General features: G+C 41.7%; 1 protein-coding gene across 2 annotated transcripts in view; it reads right to left on the minus strand.

Moving 5' to 3' along the window:
• Nucleotides 1–17,693, minus strand: part of rnf43 (ring finger protein 43) — a 92,274-nt gene that overhangs the window by 72,888 nt on the left and 1,693 nt on the right. The window lies entirely within an intron of this gene.

Consider the following 17,693-nt stretch of genomic DNA (forward strand, 5'->3'; position numbering starts at 1 on the left):
GAAAATAAATGACACTCCCATCAGTCTCATCTGTACTTTGTGTTTAGTGCTCATTAGCAAATGACCAGGTTTTCAGGGTTGAGGTAACCTGAGAGCGTTAAATCACTGTACAGTGTTTAAGTGTCTGAGAAGACTTCAGGTCCATAGAGCTCTTACCAAATCTGGGCTTCCTGGATAAAATATCAAGTCTCACCAGTACCTGAAGCAACACACCCGCACCAACACGGTTCAATCTAAAATCCCACTTAATCTTCAATGATATAATCAATCTGCTGCTGGTGTAATATCCTGTGTCTGGTTGTTTAAAGCAGATGCAATCTGACTGAATTGCATTTACTAGAAGAGATGCTAGGGAATAGCAGGTGAGCTAATAATGTATTTAATAACTTTAATTTACATCATAAAGCACATTCAGGTCAGGGATTAAACCGAGAGTTAGTGCTTCTATTGTGTGCCTAATCCTTTACCCCCCTGGCATTAAAAGACTGAGAGTAAAAGCCTCAGAGTTAATTAGCAGCTGCAGAGATAAGGCTTCTGTCTCCACTGCTTTGTCAGGGTATAATAAGGCCAGGACTTCCTGCTGGGAAGAGGAAGTGAGCTTGGGAGAGGTACAGGCATCACTGAACCAACAGAGACGTGCATGGTCCGGGGATATCTAACATCACACTTTCAGATACAGTCCGCGCCACACACGGACTTCAAAGCACTTTGTGTATACATGTCAATTATAAAGAATCAGATTCCAAGTTTAATACACACACAACTATCCACACTTCAAAGTCTGTTTACATGCCATCAAGAGTACCATGTGTACAGACAGATTCAACCCTAATATGGGTGAGCACCTGGTTCAAGTATGAGGCTGCCACCTGTTTAAATAAGCAACATAATACACTATGACAAACATACAGATGGGAACATATTCACAGTATTCACCTGGCTGCTGTCAACTGCTCTAAACTACAATTCTTTTAAAACACACAACAAAAATGTCCTAATAGTGAATAGAAAAATGCTGCAGAGTAGATGGAAATATTACTTAATTCTGTGGTCAAACTCATAACATGAGTGTACTGTCAGACACACACAGTGTCTATGCAACCTAAAATTAGATGAACAATATGGCAGCCACATATCAGTATGGACCAACAGGGGGCATAACAAATGCATTACATTGTGAACTGAGTGATATTTTGGTTCACAAGTAAGATGGCCATACATTATTCAATATTTGGACCTTGGTTGTAATGAATGACTTGTGACATGTTGGCACAAAAGTCAAAGACACAAAATTCTAATTTAGGATAAAAAAAACTGAAAAACACTGTACTGTATGTCAGGAAGAATCAGGCACATTAATAGTTTAATCCATTGGTGTGGGAAATACAATTTAAAGCATATCTCCTTATCTTAAAATAACTAAATGGGATTTTCTGGTCTTCAAAGGGCCTATTAATCATACAATTACATAATGACCTCCAGATAAAATGGTTTTCTTGTGATCGTGACATAGATATCTCACTTAAAATGAGAAAGCTAATTTTATGGCTTTGCCAACATCCAATTAGATTATTGTAGATAAAGATTCTATCCAAGTCGGCTTAGTCACTATTTGGTCATTTGACTTTTAAGTCAATAATTGATTGAAATCTAATAAGTTGATTGGTCATCCTTTTTCCTGTCTATGATTACTTCCTGTTTGGACAAACTGCCAAAAACAAATAGGCAACAACGAGTCTGTCATCTCAAGATAACAAGATAATAAAGCCATTGTCATCATAAGACATTCATGTTTAATATCTCAAGATAGCAATATAATTGAATTGATATCTCAGAATGATGGGCCGACAAAACAGGCTAAATGTGCACAAAATGGTCATTTGCTATCAGAAATAATAAAATCATAAAGTTGTGATAACAATTTGGTAGTGATAGCAGCTTCCTGTCTTGTCTTTTGGCTTTAGGAGTTGGTGAGACTGCAATATTTACATGCGGATCACATATGCTGCCTTTATGATGTGATATGAGATAAACTGGTGTAAAACATGTATAAGCAACTACAGTACATCCACCTTTTGCTCATTTGACACACAAAAAAGCAGCTTTTTACCACTCAACATACTCTGATCCAACTTTCACATGCTGACTCAAAGAACTTTTGGTTCTACGGCTAAAACAATTAGTTGATTAATCGATTAGTTGATTGACTGTAAACGAATACATTTTGTTAATCAATTAATCATTTAAGTAATTTTTTAAGCAAAAATCCCAACCATGTGATGGTTCTCAAATGTGCAGGGGTTTTGTCTAGGATAGTAAACTGTTGGTTGTACACAATTTCTGATATTTCAAGAAATCAAGAAAATAAGTGGCTGAGTTGATCATGAGAATCATATATTTTTTATAGTTTATATACACTGTTTTCTTTAAAATATGTAAATATCTGTCAAATATAAATCTAAGCATGATGTATATGCATATCATATCCACCTTATGTACATAAAGCAACCTGTTCATACATTAATCATCCCCTATTTATGCCAGCATTCTTTTGCACTATTGTATTAATGTCTACAAATGTTTTGATGTATGTATATGTACATAGTTAAATCTTTCTTTTACCTCTGTCCAGCTTGTTGTCCTTGTTTTTAGCTGTATGTCTATGTCTGTGTAAGTAAAGTTGAGAGCAACGAAAAACTGGAGTCAGATTCCTTATAAGTGTACACATCCTTGGCCAATCAATCTCATTCTGATTTTGAGAATAATAATTGCACTTGACTCACTTGTTGCTGTTACAACTCTACAACATGCAAATGACATTCGCATGAGAGGTACTCAGGTATGACAGGTAATCCTAAACAGTCATTTCATGGGTTGAGGTGAAGCCCTCCGGTTTTTACTTTCTGTTTTTGTACTGCGACCACGCCAAAGAAAATGAATGCAAACATAAAGGGATTATAAAAAGAAGTGCGAGTCGGTGAGGTACCTGCCAAGGACAGTTTAACCAACATGTGCATGTTCAAGCAAGGGGATTAGGAGAAAGAGAATGGGAGGAGGAGGAGGTAGAGAGGGAGAGGGGAGAGAGAGAGAAAGAGAGAGAGAGAGAAGTGGGGAGACAAAACAGGAGGGAGTGCTCAGATAGTGCTGCAGTGTTGGGATAGGTCTCGAAGCAGTGACTGTGGCCTTTTTGGAAGGACTCCAGGGCTTGTAGTGCAGGTCTCCTTTGATAATGGGCCACAGTATGTGTAAGAGTGTTGGGCTGCAGCCAAGGTACACAGCCTTTTGGTAATAGTTAACAGAGTGGGCAAACAGTCGAAGTCAGCGGCATGGAGGTAGGTCAGAGAACTGCAGTTGACACACTGCTGCCCCCCTCCAGCCCAGCCCTCCCTCCCTCTCTCAGATAGATCTGGCATTGCACTGGGACTCTTGGCTCAGCTCCTGGCTCTTTGGTTTGAACTGGCGCTTCATTAACATGCTCCTGACTCATATAGGACACATTGTTGTAACGAGTGCTCAACTGGATTTTCTTCATAAAATACTGTGGGATGTAAACGGTCCTCAAATAAGGATCGCAGAATCTAACTGCCCCGTTGTACCTGCTTCGAAAGCCCGTCTTTTTTCCGAGTTCATGTGATGCACATACAATTCTGGAATTCAGGAAAGTTTGTAATTTTTTTTAGGGTAATGGTCGGATCAGATTAGTAACGAGAGCGATCAAAACTAACACACACTCATTTCCAGTGTCAGATGCTGTAAATGCATAGATATGCCAAACACTATATATTCGCTAGGGAACATTCCAAGTATTCCATGTACAAACACACGTGTAAAATGGAAAGAATGAACAAAAGGACAAAATGAACACCTATGTTAATGGAGGATAAAACGTGCGGTATACTAGCCGTAGCCGACCTGTCGAGCGCCAGTGTGACGTCATGGGAGCACCGTAACTGTTTATACTCTCGCGTGGTGGTCGCGATACTAGTTGCAGTCTTCTCCTGAACAGATGTGGCGCTAATGAGGAAAGGCTACAGACTTTGCTATTTCTACGGACTAGAAGAAGAAGAAAAAGGTAAACAATGGCACAACTGGCAGCAGCATTGGCGTCAATGCTTCGATTTGATTCGATGACCTACTTAGTCGGATCCAGCCTTTCATTCGCCATAAAAGAACTCATCTGAACCCACTAAGTTTACAAGAGAGACTTGCAGTCACTCTGAGAGTCCTGGCATCCGGTTCCCCTCGAGCTCGTCCATGCTTCCTGTTTCCGCTTTGTCGCGCGCCGCTGAAAAAAATAGAGTGCCGCGAGATCTACGTCATTTTGACGTCACATTGGTGCGCGCAAGCTCAGATGCTGTGACTGTAAAACAGCCTTAAGAGGGTGAAGATCAAAGCCATGGACATCGCTTCAAATTCATTCTAATTCTCTTCACACAACTTTTCGTACTGTCACCATGACTTGTTTTAATAGTAATATGCACACTTCGTCTCATGTTCCACTGTTTCGTTTTCATTTTTAGTATTATTGTACGCAGTCATAAAGACTTAATGCTCTGGAAAGATTTTGACTCAGTGACATGAGTGGAACCGTATGTGTCATTTGTGTCCACGACTATTAGTGGCTGACCATGTCACATCTCATTTGGCAAGGATTATACTTGTTATGTTGTTTCTGTTACCACAATGTTAGCCTGTCTTGGTCAAATGTACCCTGGTCAAGGAAGAAGTGATACGCTCGTGTGTGTGTGTGTGTGTGTGTGTGTGTGTGTGTGTGTGTGTGTGTGTGTGTGTGTGTGTGTGTGTGTGTGTGTGTGTGTGTGTGTGTGTGTGTGTGTGTGTGTGTGTGTGTGTGTGTGTGTGCGCGTCTTGCTTTCAAGTATTCCCCGTGGTCCCAGACAGTCCAAGGACTCGAGAGCGGTAGACATGTCATTACCCAATCCTCTGCCAACCTGCTACTCTAATCTCAGAGGGAGCAGACCAAACACCAAACCACACGCAGCTCTGCTTTAGTCTTTGGAGCTGGCTTTCAGGGCTGCTGTGGTGTAATGCTGTGCTAACCCTAACCTAGGGCCCAGAACAAAGAGCAACACCATGCTCCACTCCACTCCCGCACAGCAATCTGGGGGTTTAAATAGCAGGCTGTGAGGGAATGGGGCTTGGCAGCTCCAGTCACCAACAGACCGTCACAATATAAAAAGGAGCCCATAAGACTCCACACAGCCCTACAAACTAGGGCTGCACAACATGAGGAAAATATGGGGTATGCGATTACATCGTTATATATCGTGATAATGTTTTTACTTCCGATACATAAAACAGATATTAAAGTGTACTCAGTTCTGCATTTCTGCTTTCAGTATTCTGCTAAAATACAACAAATGTATTGTTGAATTCAAACAAATGAAAGGAAATCATTTATTTTATAGAACAAATTGAACATTCAGGGTTTTTCCTGCATAGAGGAATTTCTGGCACCCCCCCCCAAAGAGGTTTTAGCCAGCCCCAAAGAAAAATCACCAGCGCCAAAATGAGAAGAATTTAGAGAAAAAAATAGCACTTCAAATCCTCTCTGACTGTGATGACTGTGTTAAAAAGCAGTTTTGTTGATTGGGGTTTCATTTACTCAATCATAATAGATTGTGATATGTCACAGCCTTTCGTGATATGTTTATGCGCAAGTTGATATCAAGATGATTTTAAAAAAGGATTTATTGTGCAGCCCTACTACAAACATGCTTTGTTAGCTGTCAAGTACTACCTTTTTTCCTGCTTTGGAGAGGCTCCCACAGAGGAGGTTATCAGGTGAATGGCCCTGATGAGACATCATGGCCCTGTTCCCTCAAATACAGACTGCCTTTTGATCCTCCCACCTGATTCCAGTGAACCGCTGCACACCAAGGGCAGCTGACATTGAAACAGCGAGGATCTGGTTTTTTTTGCTTGGAGGCTGCAGGAAGCGTAATGTTGGAGTAAATGTAAGTACACAGGTTATGTAACCCAGATGTAGATGATATTCCCCCGGCTCAATCACTTCCCTACAAAGTCCCAGTCTGTGGTCAAGGCCATTTGAAGAGGGTAATCTGAACACATTCCAAGTAGAAAACCAACACAGCATGCTGGCATGAAAAAGCCAAGATAGCAATGCATATTTTGAGTGAGTTCAACAATGAAGTCATTTGTGTTTCCGTTGCAGACTAGTGTTAGTTGTTAGTGTTGGCTGCGCCACACTCCAGAGGGTTAAACATGAGGGGAGTCAGCGACTGTCCAAGCCTCTCTCCGAGCACCCTAAACAGCAGTCTGTCAGCATTCCTGCTGGGTGCCAAGGTATTTACTTTGGACAAGAGAGGGAGGCACTTTGAGGGACTGCTTCTAATTAGGAGCAGCCAGTCAGGAGGTCATGGCCAGTTGGAACGGGTCTCCTAGATACGCAGTCCTCTCCTGAGAGCTGTTGGATGGTACACTAGGCACAGTCAAGTTTGGGTTTAGTTGTTTTTGGAGCGTGCAACAAGGTCACTGCATAGCTGTGCTGAATCAGTTATGCCACCTGGGTAAGACTAATAAATGGCTGATGGCAACACTGTTATCACACGCTTCAAGGGAGTCTCCAACTGTTTGCAGAGTAGAGAGCTCTAAAATGGCCTTACAGTGGCTACAGGGCCTTTGAAAAAAATATTTGCACCCTAAACTGTCAACAATTAGCCTGATTGTGACAAATTTGAAAGCAATATTTGGGGGATTGAATCCATACCTTTGCCCCCAACACATTGGAAAGAAGAGGAGAAGAAACACAAAGAAGTTGGTAGGGATTCCGTTATTCTTTCTTGCCCAAGGGCACTTCAGCAGGGTGAATGTGTGCTGACATTGGGATTCGAACCCTGGTATTTCATGGCATGGCGCAGAACAAGTGCCAACCAAAAATGATTACTGCTAGCCACAGATCTAACCTCTGATAAGCTAGCAGAGGTAACAGCAGAGAGGCAGAGAAAGGCTAATTTAGTCATATTTACACCAAGCCAACTGAGAGTGATAGATCTTTATAACCAATTTAATATCTCAGTTCCTCAGAAACAAGTGGTTGAAGCGCTTGAACAACTCTGTTGCCGCTGATAAAAACCTATTAAGCATGTTGGATTTGTGTGACTTGGCCTGGATCACAAAATGAATGCAAATGAACAAGTAGAAGCAGGCTTACAAGTGATACTGATGGCAGTGGACGGGTGTGAAATGTATTTGTGAGCGCATGCATATGTGCATGTAGCACCCAAGGCCAAGTGACACAGTTCAATTTCTCGCAGCAAGTCACATGGGAACAAAAACTCCCTGAAATGTTAGAGAAAAACTCTTTCTGCGAGTGAATGGAACACATCAGTATGGCAGACATACTAACCCGTTGTCTGATTCTGAAGGATGCACCTTTAATTTAGTCCAACTGAGATAACAGCCATATATCATGCTGGCAGGCATGTGAGTGAAAGTATGATGATCAGCCATGTTCACAGAGAACAATCATTCACCTCCAGCTCACACAGCGGTCATTAGGAGCAGGCAAACAGCTACAAAGGGCAAAAACACAGCCCTATATCAAGGCTAAAAAGGAAATGACTAAGTAATTTTCCTTTGACAGTGTTTTATATTGTGATACACTACCTTTCCTTGGGAACGACAGTCTCTGAAATCTTTGATGCTACTTCTTCACTGGATGTTTCTGTTTAGCTCGCTCTATCAAGAAGTTCTGGCCATTATTTGCATCAATTACAGGCCATCTGATATCAGGAAGACAAGAAAATGTGATAAAGACTGACATTAGGGCTGCAGCTATCGATTATTTTAGTAATCGAGTATTCTACCGATTATTCCATCGATTAATCGAGTAATCGGATAAGAAATACTGCTACGTATTTTCTTGTCTTTGCTAGTTGTTGTGTTTGGTGTAGTTTCATCGTCCATACAACTCCGTGATTTACTTTTGTCGGGTCCTGTTCGTGGAATGGATGAGAAATATTTTCTGTTGAGATGCTGAAGCATTGACGTCGTGCTATTATTGTGTTAAGCTAGTTCGGTTTTTCAGTAGACACACTGTACAGAGTTCTCATTTTAACTACGTTTGAACTGATTCCAAACTTTGGACACTTTCTGTTGTTTTCTCCAGCCTGTCTCTTCTCTTAGCCCCTCACTATTTACGCTCTGGCATGTGCCGCCCGCAGACTGAGCAGCGTCTGGTGTGCGGCAATAATAATGATCCGTGTGGAAACACCGTCCGTCAGTGATACAACGTTGGTAACACTGATTTAACGAAGCTTCGAAGCAAATCATTTTGCATCGAGGATTTTTTGTAATCAAATTATTCGAGTTACTCGAGTAATCGTTTCAGCCCTAACTGACATGTTAAAACCATTAACCGTAACTGAATTCCTAGGATAGAAAACTTGTTATCTGGTTTACTCTTAATTTTCTGTCCCAGTGGCATTGTAAATTCTGTAATCAACTATGCAAGATGAACAACTAGCAAGGGGGGCACAGATACAGTCATACATGAGCAAGATTAAGTCATTCAAATTATAATCCTTGACATTTTCACGAGATCAAACCCCTTTTTACCAGCCTCAGTTTTTCAGTGGTGGAGTCCGCCATTCCTGTGCAAATGACCTACCTACGCACAAGGGTTCAACAGGAAATAATGCAAGCATTTAATCCAGGGTTACTGTTTGTAATTATATCTTATTGATACGACCCATACTGTGTACTGTTCACTCTCCTGACGCAGAACACAGCTGTGTTAAGTTACTGCTAACGCAAACCGACTGCTGCTTGTTTATACATTAAACACATTCAACTAGCGAAACACTGGGGGGGCTTTTATTGTGAAACAGTAACAGGAAACACAATGCATTTCACCAAGGTTGGCACGGCATGCTCTTCATATTGAGTTTGTTTGGCTGCACTGTAAACTCTTCTGTTGTATTTCTATCAAAGTAGCCGCTCAACAAGTGTTTTCTGCCCCACGAATTCTGGGATCTGTAGTGTCAACCTGCACTTGCTGTTACAACCAGTAACCACAGGTGTTTAACCACAGATGTTGACAAATCAGGACTGAAATCTTATAACTTTAGCTCTTTCTACAACACTAAGCCCATGGATGGAAACATATGCACATTCTGTCGTTACTGTCCAAATATTAGCTAACAAGTAGACTTGCATAGCCAGACCTATCTCCACAGCGCTGTGTCAGCACTGGAGAATGGTCTTGCTGCACCCACTAGCATTCTGCTATAGGGGAAAAAAAACCCTCTGGCTTGTTTGTATTTCTTTAAACAAATCACAATTGTCTTGGGCGGTGCTAAGCCCAGGATGCAGCGATAGTGCCCTTGCAAAATCATGTCGGGAGGGAACTTGTTTTGGTAGAACATTTGCACGTGGGGAGACGAGCCCTGGCATTAAAATGGCAAAATCCCCACAACAAATATATGATATACATATTCTTTGTATAGCTTTACGACCAACCATTCACCGAAAGAACCAAGCAGGCCTGCCATTTTGCACAATCCAAATTCCTCAAAACCTGCCATATTCAGCATGTAGGTCGCTAGCTCAGAATGAACGCAGAAAGCAGAAGGAAGAGAGAATGCCCTATGATATACGTGGCCAATGGCAGGCTTATACCCACAGTCTACATTCAGTGAGTCAGGCAAGCTAACAAGTGACAGCATCTTTTAGCAGAATAATAGCAGAAATCTTTTAATGCTACAAATGCAGAATACTTGTGGGATTTCTTCAACTGGACTAAAATGAACAAAAAGAATCAGAATGCATGTAGTGAGCAAGTCTTGGTAGGCTGTTAGTGTTTTACTTGTTAGCTACTGCATAGCCCATGTTGAAGAAAACAAACACATCAACCTGGCTACACTACTACTACTACTGTAACACCATGATGGGTGGCATGAAGCCTTCATGAGAGTAATAATGTGTCTTACAGTACTGCAAGGGCAATATTTTATGTCTCAAGCCACTTTAGTGCTGTTTCACATTTGACATTTGTATTGAGCTTTTCTAATTCAATAAATGAAACTCTGCATGAAGCAGGTAAGTATGACTACTAACACTGAAGCCTTTCTGAGAAGGCGAAAGGAAACAAAAAAGTCAAAACCGGAATATGCTGTTTGTTGTTTGGAAGTGACCATGTGACTCTTGTGGACATGAAGCATTTTTTGTCAGCAGTGTTATCTCCCTGGATCTGGGGTTACAATGTGGCTTTTGTAGTCTTGCAGCACTGAAAGATCTAAGCCACTTTGATCCTGTTAAAGAAAGCGTTAGGAATCTGAACAAAAAAGTTGATAACGCCATGGCATGAGTTGCAAAATGTGAAGGTGCTGTTATTTACAAAAAAAGGGGTTAAACAAACGCAGGACGTCCACAGCAAAAACATAAGAAAAAAAACATCTTTTTACACAAGGTTTTCACTAGCAAAGTTTCTCAAAGTTTCACATCAGATGTCTGGATTGTAGCCACCCTCAGACTGATCCCCATGCTTAGGTGGCCAGAGGCTTATATATGTTAAGCCCCTCCCACTAGACCAAACAACTCTTAATTGTTTCAATTATCTCTCAATTATGTTACCATTTAGACATTTATAATTTCACTGCTTTCACGGTTTCTACCATGAACAAATAACAGACTCTTGAACAAACCATTTTCCACTCCTCTAACTTTAGAAAACACAATAACGTACACACATTTTCAACTAGAAGATCTACCCTCACCTATGACCTAGATATATGGTATCTCCCACCATCAGCACACCTGAGTGTGACTGCTGCAGGCCCTATGGGAAGCAGCACTTTGCCTCAGCTCTGGTTCAGATCCAGGGACATGTGTCATCCAAAAGTAACAGAGCCTTCGGCACACCGCTTAATAGATTTTGGTAAATGATCGCAGTTTTGGATCTCCGCCTCCTGTGCACGCACACACACTCACACACACACACAAAGACTCACTCATGCTTGTACACACATACATAAAGAATCAGACCGTCACACAGGTGAAAGCTCCTCTTCTTGCGGATCGTTGAGCCAAGCGTTCAAGCAGAAAAATAGAAAATGTGCTTCCACTCAGAAGACTGCTTTGTGCCCACTGCAGACTCTGCTTTTTTAACAATATCACTCTGCAGCTTTGACGCACACGTTATCTGTCATAAACATGTAGTTCATATAGTTTTCAGTCTTCTCATACAGTAACCAAACAACTTAGTATGAAATAACATTGCTGGGAGGTGTTGTTGCTGTATTTGCCAAAGCAGCAAGCACAAAGCCATACAAAAAAAACAAATGCCTTTGAGAGCGACTGAAGGAGCCACAGGGTGCCTGAGAGAGGGAGGGAGTTTGTCAGACAGCATTTATCTGTGGTATGGTGATGACTCTTTTCCTCCAACCTCTCTGCGAACTAAGCGCTTCCTGCCTTTTGAGTGCATGCAGCCATTTTTGCCCTTGAAACTAAAGCACATGCAATGAATTACAACCATTTTAAAGAGCTGTCAAGAAACAAGAGAGGGCTGGTTGGAAGAGAGACGTTGAGGAGGAGGAATTTGAAGCTGCGCTCTGGGAGAAAGAGAAGCGAGTCAAACAGAGAGATGAAAAACTGCAGAGACGCTTCTGAGCCTTTGATGTTCGCGGGAGCAGAAAAAGCTGCTCTCGCCTCCCTACAGGCGGGACAGAAGTATCAGGGACTCATGATAAAGTCAAGGTTTATACTAACTATGAAATTAACAGAATATAACCTGTCTAATGATAAGACAGCGCACACACCTTCAATAAACCGTCTAACAAACATACCCCTGATATGCTTTATATATTATATAATATATTATAAATAATAAAAAAAGGTTTGGCATGTTATATCTCACTTATATAGAAGCCAAATATATTTTATTGCAAAGTTGATAACAAAACAATTCAGGAGGAAAACAGACTGTGTAAGCGGTTTTATTTCTTTTGTACTGTACGTACTGATGATTTAAATCCCCCCCATAAGGAATTCTAAGTAATGACAACAAAACTGTCACCTTTTTTGTAGCATAGTTTGACAATATATACACACACAACATACTTCCTTCACCTGGGGGAGAATACAAAACAGTTACAGTCAACTTTCCCACCAGCAGCATATTAATTCTACCACCATATGGCACAATTGTCATCTCTTGCAACATGGTTCCCTGTAAATCTCTATAAATGTGGCCTTGATCCCCAGGGAAGAGATATCTTGGCCTCCACGCCCACCATGGATCAGCAGGCTTTCCTCTGTACTCCCAGTGGATCGGTTTCAACTGGAAGTTTGGAGGACAGGTGCTTCACTTGACCTGCACTGTCAGGACAAATTCAGAAAAGGTCACACAAGATACCCATCTCACTGGGAATGCAAAAATGCCAAGGTATTCTCAACTGTTTAACCCTACATGATTGACCCTGGCCCTGCCTGGCCCTATGTCAGGTACAGTGCCATCAAAGGAAAATTAATGCAAGATGTGTGTATACGTGAGTGCATGCGTGCGTGCATGTGCTCTTTTATAGTCAGCGGTGACTCACTGCTCTCCATTGTAATGGATGCGTGGCTGTGGCTACATGATGGCACAACTTAAAAGAGCTGCACACATTTGCTACTCCTTCAGTGCCCTGGTGGTTTCTCAGAGGGACAGACAATAAAACTGCTCAAAAAGAAGAGCGAGACAAAGCCTGTGTCATTAACATTTCATTTAAGTGAGTTTATTTATGTGTGTGTGTGTGTGTGTGCGCACCACACACACACACACACACACACACACACACACACACACACACACACACACACACACACACACGTGTATGTGGAGAATCCCTCACTTTAATGTGAGCTGGTAATGCTGTTTGTTTCAGCCCTGATGTTCCCTTATTCCTCTTCCGTCCTTTTCAACTCGCCTCTCTGTGGGCCTGTTTAAGGATAAGTCCAGTAGTAATGCCTTTACCATACTGCATTGTGTGTGTTTTTACACGCTCCACATAGATGTGCAACAAATAACTTGGAATTAAACTTGTCACTCTTTTGCACAAATGCATGAGGCAGTGACTTGGATGAGTGAAGCAGTGACTGAGTGTATACTGAAGTAACGGATACTTTCTCTGGTGATCTGCATGAGGAGAGCTATGAAAAGTAGAAAAGAATGTGTTGTATAACGTCCATGAATTCCAGACCTCGTCTAATGACTTAAAAAGAAGGGGGCCGGCAGGATTAAGAGATTTGCCATCTTTCCTTTTACCTGCTTCTCCCTTCTTCCCTGTGCCCTAAGACACATCTCAACAGCCATCTCTTATGGAAGAGGGTGGACAGGACAGCACTAGCCCTTGCTTCCTGTGCTGCAGGGCTGCAGCTTTGTCAGATTCCCCTGCTCAGGAGAAACCATTAGTCCAGAGCTTGTCTGATAGGTTGGACACACGTGGGGGTCTGTTCAAGGAGAGAGCCAGAGGCAACATGGAATCGTAGTCTCAGATCACTCAAGGAAGTAGACGATAGAAAAGCAATAGCAGGCAGGCTGAACTGATGACCATATGGAAATACAAAACACAAACATGCCTTGACAGCAGATCTGTGTGGGCTGGCCACATAAAAGAATATCAATAATCTCCGTATCAACATCACTGATCAGGTTTCTCATGGTCTATGCTGGCTTTAAAGTTGACATTTGTCCCTAAATTTTTTTTTTATACAAACAGCAGTTAATCTGAGAAAAGTCTGCGTTGTTTTTAACAGGCGCTGTGGGTAAGCAAGGGGAAATTGTGAGCTTATAGTGATTTCATTCATACCTTTATATAACTGCCAGTGTCGCCAAGGGGCAGATGGGAAAGATGGGGATGCGATTCTACTGCTGTTTATGTTGGGGTCTCATATGGTGTCCATACCAGTGGACATGGCAGAGCTTTGCATGCCAGACATGCACGCCGTGAATGTCCACTGTGGCTTGCAGCAAAATTCAGAGCAGGCCTTTTTCCACTGCTACTCTCACTGTTACTGTGTTGTGAAAAGACATAAGAATTAGACTTCAGTCAGTGAATGTGAAGGGGATGTTCCAGATTAATTAGTGTTCTATCTATGCAAGAAAATATAAAAGTGAGGAAAAAGCACCAAGTTTCATGTGAAAATGTAGCGCTTGTCATCCACACGCATCCTATAATCAGCCACTTTACTGAAGATATTCCTTTCAACATGCTATGCATATCAAATCTTCCAAAAACTTCACGGATTTGGAGTCAAATCAATTTTTTAGATAGATCCCTTTCTGATGATTTTCAAATTTCTTTTAAGTTGTATTGAATTTTCATCTCATCAAGAGTTCTCACACAGCAAGGAGTTTAGAGGCTTTATATATAACAAAGAATTTGATATATATTTATGTTATGCCACTATGCACAGCAGCACTTCCAACAACATGTAAAGCAGCGAGGAGCCCCGAGGAGCCCTGCACAGGCTGTTATCTCATCCAGGGAGATAGGAAGTATGGACAGGAAATCTAGAGGGAGGGGGAGGAGAGGGCCCATATGGGAAGTGCAGTGTAAACAGTCTCGGTTTTTTAATCATCCCAGCTCACGTTTGGGACTGGACACACTTTGATGTTCTCCCTGAGCGCCGCCTCCGCCCTCCCATCTCTCGTTCCCAAACGGCCGTGCTGAGGGCCAGCCAGGGAAACATGCAGATAGTGGCCTCGGACAGTCGAGGGCTCAGGGAGAGCCGAGGAGGCATTCGGTACCTTGTGGGACACTGAGAAGGGAGACGAAAGAATGTGAAGTGGTGCAGAGTTAACTTGTGTTCAGTCGATTGCCTGCCCTGTCTTAATTATAGCTGATGTATTTAAGGGAGCTCTCAAAAGGTCAATTCAACATTTCAAAGTACAAAGACTCAAAAATACAGCGTGAGGAAGAAAAAAAACCGTCAAGATGGCTTTAAGAGAAAATAGGTGGAGCTCTTTTGATGTCGTTTAATTGGGCACAATGCCCATTGGAGGATAAACTCCAACTCCTTCTCTCAACAGAGGACAGATGACAATCCTCTCAAGTTCAAAGTTATCCCAGAAGCCTTTGCACTTCCCCTCTGGTCATAATGTAAGCTTCATTTTGAAAAAGGGGGAGAGAGAGTCAAAATTCCTCAGCACTTGTATTTGTCCAAATAGTGCTGGCCAGACCCCAGCCAGTGTTCCAATGAACGTGTTCATTCAGAGGACAGGGCATACTTCCAAGGAGATCACAGTTTAATAGATCAGAGCGAGATGCGTACCAAAGCAAAGTCTTATGACTTGAATAGAGGGAAACTATTGGGATTTCTTCTATCCCAAGCACTCTGAGTTTGTTCCTCACATACATCAACATAATCAAAGCAGGATCTGATGATTTATAAGATAAATAACTTCAGTTCTACTGTTACAAAACGATTGCCAAAAAAATGGGTTGAATACGTGCATCTGCACTGTTTAACGTAACAGGCGGTGAAGGGTCATCTTTTTCAACATTGTACGACAGATCCAAAAGCCTTGCAGTTTTTAAATGACATTTCTGTTTAACTTCTAATGCCAAATGCCGATTTCCTAGATATCAACCTCTAAAATTAGACAATTCAAATAAAACAGCACAACATCCCAAGGGAGCGACATGTTGATGAAGATCAGCGTGTCAAATAATAACTTCAGCTTATGAAAAGGGGTTGTCATTCTTCAGCGTGGTACAGAGTAAAATCTGGGGGTAGCTTCTCCTCACAGGCAGGATGTAATCTTACTAGAAGACAATTTGGCTTTGTGGTTATGATAATACATGAAGTCTGGACACCACTGAGGAGAGAGAGCACAATCTAAGGTAGAATAAGGACAATGACAGTATGAAGCAGAGAACCTATCAATGGAACCCCCCCCCAGCCCCCCACCACCATCCACTGGAAAAGAAGTACATAAAGACCATAAAGCAGCATGCAGAGGCAATGAGGACCTGTTGGAACAGGCCTAAGCTGCAACAAAGAGCATCCTGCAGTAACACCACCTCTGTGCACTGTGGGAACAGCCTGGGAAGAGAGCCTGACAAAACTATACCTTCCTAGCCTCGGACAGAACCACAATCAATGGTCTGCTTTAGGGAAACAAGGAAACAGAAGAGCGGACAAAACCTAACTGTACAGACTTTTTAGCCAGCAGAAAGTAAGAAAAAACAGGGATCTTATCAGCAGAGGATGAAGCTGTCGCCCTTTCTGACTATAGCAGAGATAAAAAGAATAGTTTGAATGTGGCACATGGTGCACATTTCTTCACACCGTTAAGGAAATCCGGGCAGATTTCACTTCTACAATCTTGATCAAGCTCGTCATCGATGTGCTACCTTAATATATGTACAGCATGTTGCGGACGCTCTTTGCTGAGAACTGGTGATAGGTTAATATCTTTTTGTGCATTTTTCCTCTACCTACCGTTTGCATTTGGAACACTACAAAATACTCTGCCAGGTTTTATGGGAAGACAAATAAAGGAAGCTGGAAATTCCAGAAAGCTGGAAGTGTCTTTGATCTCACCTTCCAGGCCTGCACAGTGAAATGCATCCATAACATGTTGTCAACATCTCGCACAGACACATTAAAGCCAAATCACTTTTAACTGGAGAGGGAGACAGCTTTTGGCTTTTCACAGTGCCCTAATACTGGCCTTTCTCTGTGGAGAAGTTATGTAAATTCTTATCAATTACGGCTAACTGCAGCATCTGGCTTGCCATTCACAAAACCTCCCACGCCTGGTGAGTGAGAAGAGACATGATCCTACAGTACCTCATATCTGTCGTCCCGTTTCTCTGGAGACTGTAAATAAATTGACACAGCCAAGATTTAAGGCCCGGGAGCCTTAATTCATTCCTGAATCCTAAATATGCACACTGAATAGAGCATATACTTTACATTTGCAGGGTAACAGCATGCTTTTTTCTAAATGGTAAAAAATAAGCACTTTTGCTTAAATCATAGATTTGCATGATTCTAAACATGATTTGCTGTGTTGTTTAAAGTCTTTGACCACACCTTGATATTAAAAATGTTGGAAGAGCATTAGATGCCATAAATAGTTACTGCAAAACAAAGCAGCCATCTTTGAAAACACACACACACACACACACACACACACACACACACACACACATAAAAAGGTTGGCAACCTCAACCAAACCCATGTTTTTTTCAGGGATAAGTAAAAATAGATTGAAGACAAACTAACCTCAATAACACCTGTATGTCATCACTATTGTTCAAGGAAATTAGATTTTCTGTCATAACATGCTGAGTAGGAACTGATATTGTGAGCAGCTCTCTGAAGGATACAGTGTACTGTAAACCATGGTCACTCTATATTATCAGTATTTTGATGGCGTATAGCAACAAGTCCAGGTGTTAACATCATTTGGTTTATCAGACGGTGGATGCTGTGTAAACTGTTTTTTAGGTTAGAGAAACGTGGGGCCACAATAATCATTCCACGGAAGGATTGATGCACTGAAAGACAGGACAGTGTGTGTTTTTACATTTGACTTTTTGTAATCTATGGACTTTGAATGTTGAATTGTTACTCTCCAGTTGACACTATTTAACTTTATCAATATTTTGTTCAATACTCTGAAGGATGCACATTCAAGTTTAGTAATACTGATCTGATC

Source organism: Sander vitreus, chromosome 13, assembly GCF_031162955.1.
Source record: "Sander vitreus isolate 19-12246 chromosome 13, sanVit1, whole genome shotgun sequence".
Classification (NCBI taxonomy): Eukaryota; Metazoa; Chordata; class Actinopteri; order Perciformes; family Percidae; genus Sander; species Sander vitreus.